The 12,500-nt window shown below is 49.7% G+C and overlaps 3 non-coding genes across 3 annotated transcripts; all 3 read left to right on the forward strand.

Moving 5' to 3' along the window:
• Positions 1-4: 4 nt before the first annotated feature.
• Positions 5-86, forward strand: trnal-aag. Its single transcript has one exon. It is a non-coding gene; the product is annotated as a tRNA-Leu (tRNA).
• Positions 87-2,539: 2,453 nt separating this feature from the next.
• trnal-aag lies at positions 2,540-2,621 on the forward strand. Its single transcript has one exon. It is a non-coding gene; the product is annotated as a tRNA-Leu (tRNA).
• A 2,116-nt stretch (positions 2,622-4,737) lies between these two features.
• trnal-uag lies at positions 4,738-4,819 on the forward strand. Its single transcript has one exon. It is a non-coding gene; the product is annotated as a tRNA-Leu (tRNA).
• Positions 4,820-12,500: the final 7,681 nt, after the last annotated feature.

The raw sequence follows: 12,500 nt of genomic DNA on the forward strand, positions 1-12,500 counted from the left end.
AGCTGGTAGCGTGGCCGAGCGGTCTAAGGCGCTGGATTAAGGCTCCAGTCTCTTCGGGGGCGTGGGTTCGAATCCCACCGCTGCCAAGGTTTTCCCTTTAGCAAATAAGCTATTGCTGAACTAAGACCACCGGGGCTGCTGGGAATTGAAGTCACCTATCAGCTCTTTCCTTCCTTAATGCTCATTTCTCCTTGTATGTAAGTAAAGGGGAACTGTCATTGTGATTACAATGAATCTAGTGTTTTGTTGATTCTGCCCTGTTGAGGGGTAACACTTTGTCCTATTTACCCCTGGGGCAATTATTCGTAGCTGGGCACAAGCCGACGACACACTTTTGTCCCTTTGTAATGCGCTGAAGTGGATGTGGATCCCTCGTCTGCCTGTTTCTCACAGGGGCCTCGGGGGCCCGGGCCGGACTTCCCGGCTCGTTATCAGGATCCGTTGTTGTTAATTGCAGTCTAAAGTCTGTCTGAAGGACGTAGATAGGGCTATACGGGAACCCAGCTCGGAAATATCCATTGTATCCGCCAGCACAGCTCCTGGGGAGAAACCCCCAACTCCACGTTTATATGAGAAAACCTTCAGTTTAGGATGAAACCTTTGAATGATCTAGAACAGTGGTTCTCGACCTTCCTAATGCCGCGACCCTTTAATATAGTTCCTCATGTTGTGGTGACCCCCAACCATAAAATTATCCCTAAATAATGTTTTCCGATGGTCTTAGGTGACCCCTGTGAAAGAGTCGTTCCACCCCCAAAGGGGTCCCCACCCATAGGTTGAGAACCGCTGATCTAGAACGTCTGTGACTAAGCCGCCAGAAAGTGTACTGTATGGGCCGCTATACAGATATTAACTTTTAGTATGTTACAGAATGACCTATTCAATTCAACTTTTCAATTGGTCTTCATTTATTATAGTTTTTTTTAATTATTCTCCTCCTTCTTCTGGCTCTTTCCAACTTTCAAATGGGGGTCACTGACCCCGGCAACCAAACAAAAACTATTCTTCTGTGAGGCTCCAGTTTTATTGTTATTGTTACTTTCTATTACTTATCTTTCCATTTAGACCCTCATATTCCAGTCTCTCTTTCAAACCCCCTTCCTGGTTGCTAGGTTAACTCAGACCCTAGCAACTAGATACCTGCCGACATATTCCAAACTGTCTAGGTGATGAAGAAAAAGCTAAATAATTCCGAAACGGCGAATAACCAAGAATGAAGACCAATTGCAAATCGTCTCAGAATATCTCAACCCCGAATCCCAACTTCTTCAGTCCCCGTCTCCAAACTGGACTCTTCCATTATCATCTTAGGGTGGCCAATATTGGTAACATTTTATGGTTTGGCCCAAGGCCCAATGATGGGAATAGGACCCATTGGAGGTTACCTAGGTTATATATATATATATATTATTATATATATTATGGCAGTTCCATATGTCCAAGGATCCCTACATTGGGGGATGTATGACTGGTATCTATGAAGCATTGGTCTTCCAATGATCCAAAATGGCGGCATAACCCAATGGCCAGATTGTTATTGAAGAGGTTTAAAGAAATTTTTGCCATAAGACCACATTGGCCAACGATAGAGCAGGGATCCCCAACCAGTGGCTCAGGGCAACATGTTGCTCCCCAACCCCTTGGATGTTGCTCAGTGCCCCCAAACCAGGGAGTTATTTTTGAATTACTGACTTGGGGGCAAGTTTTGGTTGGATAAAAACCCAGTATAAAGCCAAACAGGGCCTCCTATAGGCTGCCGGTCCACATAGGGGCTACCACATAGTTGGGGACCCCTGCTATAGAGGAAGGAGACCCAATGGTCACAGGGGATATGGGGGCCTGGACTATAGGGCTTCCTTCCTCTATAGCAGGGGTCCCCAACCTTCCTTATTCATGGGCCACAGTCAAATGTAAAAAGACTTGGAGAGCAACACAAGCACCATAAAAGTTCATGGAGGAGCCAAATAAGGGCTGTGATTGGCTATTAGGGGCCTCTATGCACCCTATCAGCTTACAGGGGCTTTATTTGGTAGGAAATCTTGTTTTTATTCAACCAAAACTTGCCCCCAAGTCAGGAATTCAAAAATAACTCCCTGGTTTGGGGCCACTGAGAGCAACACCCAAGGGGTTGGGGAGCAACATGTTTCCCCGAGCCACTGGTTGGGGATCACTGGGCTACGGCTTTAGCCAATCTCCTATCTAGCTAGGGGGTAGGGATAGTGGAATTGAGGGAGGGGCTACAGGGAGTTGGGACATGGGGGGGGGGCAGAACAGGAGGGGCAGGTAGCACTAGAGTTTTGCGCTGGGCCTCTCTGAAGATCTGGTCTAGGGATACCACTGTGCCCAGGCTTTAGTCTTATTAGGCCTGAGTCCCAGTGCCATAAAATCAGCAATTTGAGGTCCCAGCCAATCAAATGCAGGCTGCAGAATCATGTGGTCTTCATTTAAATAACGCGCCAAATACTCAACGTTTTAAAGGGCAAGTCTGAAATGTAACCTATAGAAAGCATGGAAGGGACGTTAGAGCAATGCAACAGCTGGTAGCGTGGCCGAGCGGTCTAAGGCGCTGGATTAAGGCTCCAGTCTCTTCGGGGGCGTGGGTTCGAATCCCACCGCTGCCAAGGTTTTTTTCTGTCAAAGATATATGGGTTCGTTTGCACAGAGGCCAGGAGAAGTAAGGGTTTGACCCATTTGGGGCCTATACACAGGGCAGTAGTTGGTACAGGGTAGGGCATTAGGTGGCTGGTAGAAACCGGGCACACTGGCAATTGTCTGCCGCTCAACCCATTTGGGACCTACAGATTACAGGCGTAGGCCAACACTACAGAAAGTCTTTCGGTCATAGTTCCAAAAATATCTAGGTATTCACTCCAAAACGTTTCACAACCTTCAAGATGTCCTTCTAAGGGCAAAAGTGGATTCTTCTGGATCTCTAAAAGCCTTTAGCCTGGTCAGGGTTGGACTGCGGGACACTGGGAAAAAACTTGGTGGGCAATGGTCCTTGTAGGCCCTCTTGACCAGGTCCCGGTGGCGTGGTGTGCATGGGGGGTGAGTGTGGTTGGAGGTCATTGGGAAGTTTATGACTGCTGTGGGGGGCCCCCAAGGAAGCCCTGGACACCCCAGTCTGACACTGAGCCTGGGCAGCCCTAGCTTGGCCAGTCCTACAATCTGGTAACCACGTCTACATTGGACTTTTCACCCTAAATCAGCGGTTCTCAACCTGTGGGTCAGGAACCCATTTGGGGGTCAAACGACGCATTCACAGGGGTCACCTAAGACCATCGGAAAACAGATATTTCCAATGGTCATAGGAATAATTTTATGGTTGGGGGTCACCACAACATGAGGAACTGTATTAAAGGGTTGCGGCATTGGGAAGTCTGAGAACCACTGGCCTAAATGGTCCAAGACTGAACTGCTCTAGTCTTGAGGTTGTGCCAATGATTTCCCCAGGAGAAAATGGAAGGTCTGTGGCCATTCCACCCTACTAACTAGCCTTCATACACATACAAACCTAAAAAGACCACCATTAAGGATATAAACCCCCTACCCATGCCTTGGCAACTGTGGATTGAAGCTGGCCATGACAATATGGCTTTGTTGACTTGACTTGTTTTTCTGCCACGCCCCTAAGTGTGCCTCTTCCAACTGAACCAACACCTCTTGGGGCGTGAAGGCAGAAGCTGCCCACACTTAGTAACACTAAGTGCTCATTAAAAGGTGCCAATATGGAAGGGGCCACAAGGTCTTCTACATTCCTTTTGTCCTTCTCCCACCATAAATGTTTGTTTGCATTGCCTGTTGACTTACGGTTGGCTGGTTGGCCATGTGATACCTCTCGTTTTATACATCTCTAGCCTTGGTCTGAATGGGCTGAACCATAATGCATGGGGGGGTTGGGAGGTTCCTGAAGGCCTGAGCTTCAACCTAAAAAACAACCCCCATTCAATAACTTCTTTTGAAGGAAAGTCCATTATTGTTGGCCAGTAAGAGTTGGGTCCACTATCCCTTGCCTTGTTATGAGACCTCATTATTTGGGGCACTGAGAAGGTTTGAGAAGGTGCTAAACAAGGGTTGGAGAGGTGACAGACCAAGTGTGGAGGGGACAAATGAATTGGTGAGGCCTTGGGCCCCCACCGTGCTGCCCAAACCCCCCCACCAAGAGCTATTAGAGAGCAGAGCAAAAGCCAGAGGAGCACTTGTTATGCAGAGGGTGGGACTTTCCCATGTCCTCACTTTGGTGCCCAAAATTCATGTTTGAACCCCTTCTTTTTGCCTACCCCCAGTCTGGGTCCTCACTCCCCCCCCAGCCCTTTTGTTACTTATCTCCCCCACTCCCTTTGATACCATGTGTGAAAGGGGGAGGGGTTTGATGTGGCCCGGCCAACACTGTATCTAATGGGGGCTTGGTCGGATATTATTGAAGAAGGTTTGAAATCCTATTGGGTGAGGACTACATTGGGTCATGGATCTGTCCTTCTACTGATGGGTTGGAATTGACCCATTGGGGCAAATGGAGAGATATATCCAAGAACAATATATATTATTAAAGGTACAGGACATAAAAGCCTTGGTTATCAGCATTCCATGTCAGAAAGGCTCCTTCCTATTGGCTGCAAATGAACAGATGATTGTTCTGCATTTGGTACAGCCCAAATTCCATGTAAAGGTTGGGCAGACCCATAAATACTGACTTCTTATTGTAATTAAGGGGTTCGTTAACAGCTGAAACCAGCTGGTAGCGTGGCCGAGCGGTCTAAGGCGCTGGATTTAGGCTCCAGTCTCTCTGGAGGCGTGGGTTCGAATCCCACCGCTGCCATAATTTTTTTTTCCCTGTTGGAACAAGGTGCAATCACAAACAAACAGCCTGTACAGAGAGATACCATAAAACTATGGCACATAGGGATTCCCCTGTACTAAGCACAATTCAGCAGGAACAGCCCCCTAAGTTTGCTCATAGCCTGTACAGAGAGATACCATAAAACTATGGCACATAGGGATTCCCCTGTACTAAGCACAATTCAGCAGGAACAGCCCCCTAAGTGTGCTCATAGCACAATTCAGCAGGAACAGCCCCCTAAGTTTGCTCATAGCCTGTACAGAGAGATACCATAAAACTATGGCACATAGGGATTCCCCTGTACTAAGCACAATTCAGCAGGAACAGCCCCCTAAGTTTGCTCATAGCCTGTACAGAGAGATACCATAAAACTATGGCACATAGGGATTCCCCTGTACTAAGCACAATTCAGCAGGAACAGCCCCCTAAGTTTGCTCATAGCCTGTACAGAGAGATACCATAAAACTATGGCACATAGGGATTCCCCTGTACTAAGCACAATTCAGCAGGAACAGCCCCCTAAGTTTGCTCATAGCCTGTACAGAGAGATACCATAAAACTATGGCACGTAGGGATTCCCCTGTACTAAGCACAATTCAGCAGGAACAGCCCCCTAAGTTTGCTCATAGCCTGTACAGAGAGATACCATAAAACTATGGCAGAGGTGATTTTTATCCTGCCCCCAAGTGTGTCCCTTTCATCTGCACTAACACCTCCCCGGGGGGCGTGAAGACACACTTGATAACACCATGAGGTGAGGAGACGGAATGTGATGGAAGCTTCCACCACTCACTCTGCCCCAGGGAATTTCTTTTATCTCATCTATTTTATAATATATTTTTGAACACCCTCCTGTGATAGGAACAACAAAAACACCCCTTGGGTTCTTGTTCCTGACCAGGAACTGTAAAGAAGAAGAGGTCCCACCACCAAGAAACCCTTGGAGATACTGGTAGGACCAGTTTATGGTGTTGGTTGAGCATCTAGAAGTTTTTGGGGCATTTACTCATGTGTTCTCTGTATGGGGCATCTGACTGGGGATTTTTATGTGTCTGCATTATAGGGACTGGGTCTTGAACATAAATTTCTTGGTCAGTGTTGGTCAACCATGAGTACATGGTCAATATAATGCAAAGGCTGGCCAATGAGAGCGGAAGGAAGGGTAGAGGGGTTGGGTTTTGAACATAAATTCTTGGTCAGTGTTGGTCAACCATGAGTACATGGTCCTTATAATGCAAAGGCTGGCCAATGAGAGCGGAAGGAAGGGTAGAGGGCATACACAGAAGGGAGACTGAGGCCAATGAGTGTACATTGGAGGGAGGCTGGGAACTCTGGGAATGGACACTCACCTCGCTATAAGACATTGGTGGATAATTTGGGCAGTGGGAAGATCTCAGAAGAAGGTGATTGGTTGGGAGAGGTGGAAGGGTTCCTTGAATATAATGGACTCAAGCCTTGTCCAACCTTAGTAACATCCCCCATTGAGTCCAGGGTTTGAGGGGTAAGTGCTGGGGCCCCCTGTTGCCCATTTATGAGACATTATCCCATCATTCAGAGCAGTGAGATGATTTGAGGAGGTGACAAGAAGGTTTGGAGAGGTGATAGATCAAGTGTGGAGGGACAAATGGAGGCTCTGGGTCCCAGTGTGCCGGTGAGAACTGGGAGGGGGAGGAGCATTTGTCACCCTCAGAGGGCGGGACTTTCCCAGGTCCTCGCGTCCCCACACTTGGTGCCCTGACTCAGGGACATTAGAAGGTGATGAGTGGTGACACATTTACTTGGCTATTGGGCACCTACCAGACCTTGGCCAGTCCCCGACAATGGTCTATTTCAGCGATACCATCTTGCCCCTCCTTAATGGAAACTGCCTGCCACTGATTGGTCCAGGAGATACAGGGTACGGCGGGTATCTGCCATTTCTCAGTGGGATACTATGGGGCATATTTATTACAGTGTGTAAGCCAATATCACCGGGGAGGTTGCCCATAGCAACCAGTCAGATCTTTACTTTTGTTTTCTAACTTGTAGGTTAGAATTGCTGATTGGTTGCTATGGGTGATATTGGCTTCCAAACTATGTGTGCCATTAGTCTTAGAGAAACGTACAGGTGATGGGGGCCACGGCTGGGGGGTGCAGGGGCCCCTGGCACAAGTGCAGACATATTGGTCTCATATTACATTAATACCTAAGGGCTACTGCCTCAGGGGCCCCTGCCCCCCCCCCCAGCCATGGCCCCCACCACCTGTCTGACCGCCTCTCCCAACAGCACTTAAATGAAACTTACCTTCAACTTTGCCTTTACCCTGTTCCAGCAGGGAGAGAGCTTCAGTGAAACATGAGCACAGCCTGCTGGTGGGACCTGGTATTGCAGATAAATAAAATCTTCCTTAGTTTCTATGGCCGGAAAGAAAGATCTATAGCACAATATCTGGGTGCATCTCTGCATCATTATATGGATATAATATATATAAATATCAAGTGCTACTGGAACTCACATCTAGAAAGGGATAAAAAAATGCCAGGGTGCAGTGTTATAGAATGGCTAATTCTAAGCAACTTTTCAATTGGTCTTCATTTTTTCTTTTATTTATTTGCCTCCTTCTTCTGACTCTTTCCAGCTTTCAGCTTTGTAGCGACAAATATGTTGTTATTGCTACTTTTTATTACTCATCTTTCTTTTCAGACCCCTTCCTATTCATATTCCAGTCTCTCATTCAAATCAGTGCATGGTTGCTAGGGTAATTTGGACCCTAGCAACCAGATTGCCGAACTTCCAAAGTGGTAAGCTGCTGAGTAACACCGTACAAAACCAGAAATAATAAAAAAATGAAAAACAGCTGCATATCTTGGCCAAATTCCGAACTGAATTCTGAAAAGTTGGCAATGTAAAATAGAGACATTTCATTGTTTCAGTCTAATACAAGAGAGTGCTGGGCTTTAGCAAACATCGCGGGGGCGGGGAAGAGACAGGGCCATGATGTCACGGTTATGACAAGCTGTCGGCAATTGGCTGATCGCTGCGTCAATCTCAGTGAGTCCTGCCTTGAGGTTTTGACCCGGACAGCAATTCCAAAAACCAACAGATGGTGGCGCTGTTATGGTGGAAAAGGGGTGAAAAGCAGTATTTTGGCAAATAAACTATAAACCTGCCCGTCTATAGCTTTTGTCTGTAATAACATGGGAATGAAGCAACTTCAAGGAACTGAGGAGCCACTGATTTCACTAACAGCTGTACAGCGCACCCTTGTGGCCAATACTGTCACCTACAGCCCAGTGACAGAACTGCACTGACAGCAAGCAATTTCCTATCTACAGTTTATTGGCTCAGTATGGAGCCCCCCAGCTCAAATCTGCAGTTTATTGGCTCAGTATGGAGCCCCCAGCACAAATCTGCAGTTTATTGGCTCAGTATGGAGCCCCTCAGCTCAAGTCTGCAGTTTATTGGCTCAGTATGGAGCCCCCCAGCTCAAGTCTGCAGTTTATTGGCTCAGTATGGAGCCCCCCAGCTCAAGTCTGCAGTTTATTGGTTCAGTATGGAGCCCCCCAGCACAAATCTGCAGTTTATTGGCTCAGTATGGAGCCCCCCCAGCTCAAGTCTGCAGTTTATTGGCTCAGTATGGAGCCCCCCAGCTCATGTCTGCAGTTTATTGGCTCAGTATGGAGCCCCCCAGCTCATGTCTGCAGTTTATTGGCTCAGTATGGAGCCCCCAGCTCAAGTCTGCAGTTTATTGGTTCAGTATGGAGCCCCCCAGCACAAATCTGCAGTTTATTGGCTCAGTATGGAGCCCCCCCAGCTCAAGTCTGCAGTTAATTGGCTCAGTATGGAGCCCCCCAGCTCAAGTCTGCAGTTAATTGGCTCAGTATGGAGCCCCCCAGCACAAACCTGCAGTTTATTGGCTCAGTATGGAGCCCCCCAGCTCAAGTCTGCAGTTTATTGGCTCAGTATGGAGCCCCCCAGCTCAAATCTGCAGTTTATTGGCTCAGTATGGAGCCCCCCCAGCTCAAATCTGCAGTTTATTGGCTCAGTATGGAGCCCCCCCAGCTCAAGTCTGCAGTTAATTGGCTCAGTATGGAGCCCCCAGCTCAAATCTGCAGTTTATTGGCCTCAGTATGGAGCCCCCCAGCTCAAGTCTGCAGTTTATTGGCTCAGTATGGAGCCCCCCAGCTCAAATCTGCAGTTTATTGGCTCAGTATGGAGCCCCCCAGCTCATGTCTGCAGTTTATTGGCTCAGTATGGAGCCCCCCAGCTCAAATCTGCAGTTTATTGGCTCAGTATGGAGCCCCCCAGCTCAAGTCTGCAGTTAATTGGCTCAGTATGGAGCCCCCCAGCTCAAATCTGCAGTTTATTGGCTCAGTATGGAGCCCCCCAGCTCAAATCTGCAGTTTATTGGCTCAGTATGGAGCCCCCCAGCTCAAGTCTGCAGTTAATTGGCTCAGTATGGAGCCCCCCAGCTCAAATCTGCAGTTTATTGGCTCAGTATGGAGCCCCCCAGCTCAAGTCTGCAGTTTAATTGGCTCAGTATGGAGCCCCCCAGCTCATGTCTGCAGTTTATTGGCTCAGTATGGAGCCCCCCAGCTCAAGTCTGCAGTTTATTGGCTCAGTATGGAGCCCCCCAGCTCATGTCTGCAGTTAATTGGCTCAGTATGGAGCCCCCCAGCTCATGTCTGCAGTTAATTGGCTCAGTATGGAGCCCCCCAGCTCATGTCTGCAGTTTATTGGCTCAGTATGGAGCCCCCCAGCTCAAGTCTGCAGTTTATTGGCTCAGTATGGAGCCCCCCAGCACAAACCTGCAGTTTATTGGCTCAGTATGGAGCCCCCCAGCTCAAGTCTGCAGTTTATTGGCTCAGTATGGAGCCCCCCAGCTCAAGTCTGCAGTTTATTGGCTCAGTATGGAGCCCCCCAGCTCAAATCTGCAGTTTATTGGCTCAGTATGGAGCCCCCCAGCACAAACCTGCAGTTTATTGGCTCAGTATGGAGCCCCCCAGCTCAAGTCTGCAGTTAATTTGGCTCAGTATGGAGCCCCCCAGCTCATGTCTGCAGTTTATTGGCTCAGTATGGAGCCCCCCAGCTCAAGTCTGCAGTTTATTGGCTCAGTATGGAGCCCCCCAGCTCATGTCTGCAGTTTATTGGCTCAGTATGGAGCCCCCCAGCTCAAGTCTGCAGTTAATTGGCTCAGTATGGAGCCCCCCAGCTCAAGTCTGCAGTTAATTGGCTCAGTATGGAGCCCCCCAGCACAAACCTGCAGTTTATTGGCTCAGTATGGAGCCCCCCAGCACAAACCTGCAGTTTATTGGCTCAGTATGGAGCCCCCCAGCACAAACCTGCAGTTTATTGGCTCAGTATGGAGCCCCCCAGCTCAAGTCTGCAGTTAATTGGCTCAGTATGGAGCCCCCCAGCACAAACCTGCAGTTTATTGGCTCAGTATGGAGCCCCCCAGCTCAAGTCTGCAGTTTATTGGCTCAGTATGGAGCCCCCCCAGCTCAAGTCTGCAGTTATTGGCTCAGTATGGAGCCCCCCAGCTCAAATCTGCAGTTTATTGGCTCAGTATGGAGCCCCCCCAGCTCAAGTCTGCAGTTTATTGGCTCAGTATGGAGCCCCCCAGCTCAAATCTGCAGTTTATTGGCTCAGTATGGAGCCCCCCAGCTCAAGTCTGCAGTTTATTGGCTCAGTATGGAGCCCCCCAGCTCAAGTCTGCAGTTAATTGGTCAGTATGGAGCCCCCCAGCTCAAGTCTGCAGTTTATTGGCTCAGTATGGAGCCCCCCAGCTCAAGTCTGCAGTTAATTGGTCAGTATGGAGCCCCCCAGCTCAAGTCTGCAGTTAATTGGTCAGTATGGAGCCCCCCAGCTCAAGTCTGCAGTTAATTGGTCAGTATGGAGCCCCCCAGCTCAAGTCTGCAGTTAATTGGTCAGTATGGAGCCCCCCAGCTCAAGTCTGCAGTTAATTGGTCAGTATGGAGCCCCCCAGCTCAAGTCTGCAGTTAATTGGTCAGTATGGAGCCCCCCAGCTCAAATCTGCAGTTAATTGGTCAGTATGGAGCCCCCCAGCTCAAGTCTGCAGTTAATTGGCTCAGTATGGAGTGTATCATGGGCCCTAAAGGACACACCCGGGTACAGCAGGTAAGTGTATGGGCCCTAAGGGATACACCTGGGTACAGCAGGTAAGTGTATGGGCCCTAAGGGATACACCTGGGTACAGCAGGTAAGTGTATGGGCCCTAAGGGATACACCCGGGTACAGCAGGTAAGTGTATGGGCCCTAAGGGAGACACCCGGGTACAGCAGGTAAGTGTATGGGCCCTAAGGGATACACCCGGGTACAGCAGGTAAGTGTATGGGCCCTAAGGGACACACCCGGGTACAGCAGGTAAGTGTATGGGCCCTAAGGGATACACCCGGGTACAGCAGGTAAGTGTATGGGCCCTAAGGGATACACCCGGGTACAGCAGGTAAGTGTATGGGCCCTAAGGGATACACCCGGGTACAGCGGGTAAGTGTATGGGCCCTAAGGGACACACCCGGGTACAGCAGGTAAGTGTATGGGCCCTAAGGGATACACCCGGGTACAGCAGGTAAGTGTATGGGCCCTAAGGGATACACCCGGGTACAGCAGGTAAGTGTATGGGCCCTAAGGGACACACCCGGGTACAGCAGGTAAGTGTATGGGCCCTAAGGGATACACCCGGGTACAGCAGGTAAGTGTATGGGCCCTAAGGGATACACCCGGGTACAGCGGGTAAGTGTATGGGCCCTAAGGGACACACCCGGGTACAGCAGGTAAGTGTATGGGCCCTAAGGGATACACCCGGGTACAGCAGGTAAGTGTATGGGCCCTAAGGGATACACCCGGGTACAGCGGGTAAGTGTATGGGCCCTAAGGGAGACACCCGGGTACAGCAGGTAAGTGTATGGGCCCTAAGGGATACACCTGGGTACAGCAGGTAAGTGTATGGGCCCTAAGGGAGACACCCGGGTACAGCAGGTAAGTGTATGGGCCCTAAGGGATACACCCGGGTACAGCAGGTAAGTGTATGGGCCCTAAGGGAGACACCCCCGGGTACAGCAGGTAAGTGTATGGGCCCCTAAGGGAGACACCCGGGTACAGCAGGTAAGTGTATGGGCCCTAAGGGATACACCCGGGTACAGCAGGTAAGTGTATGGGCCCTAAGGGAGACACCCGGGTACAGCAGGTAAGTGTATGGGCCCTAAGGGATACACCCGGGTACAGCAGGTAAGTGTATGGGCCCTAAGGGATACACCCGGGTACAGCAGGTAAGTGTATGGGCCCTAAGGGAGACACCCGGGTACAGCAGGTAAGTGTATGGGCCCTAAGGGAGACACCCGGTACTGCAGGTAAGTGTATGGGCCCTAAGGGATACACCCGGGTACTGCAGGTAAGTGTATGGGCCCTAAGGGATACACCCGGGTACAGCAGGTAAGTGTAGGGGCCCTAAGGGATACACCCGGGTACAGCAGGTAAGTGTATGGGCCCTAAGGGACACACCCGGGTACTGCAGGTAAGTGTATGGGCCCTAAGGGATACACCTGGGTACAGCAGGTAAGTGTATGGGCCCTAAGGGATACACCCGGGTACAGCAGGTAAGTGTATGGGCCCTAAGGGATACACCCGGGTACAGCAGGTAAGTGTATGGGCCCTAAGGGA

Source organism: Xenopus tropicalis, chromosome 3 (assembly GCF_000004195.4).
Source record: "Xenopus tropicalis strain Nigerian chromosome 3, UCB_Xtro_10.0, whole genome shotgun sequence".
Lineage (NCBI taxonomy): Eukaryota > Metazoa > Chordata > Amphibia > Anura > Pipidae > Xenopus > Xenopus tropicalis.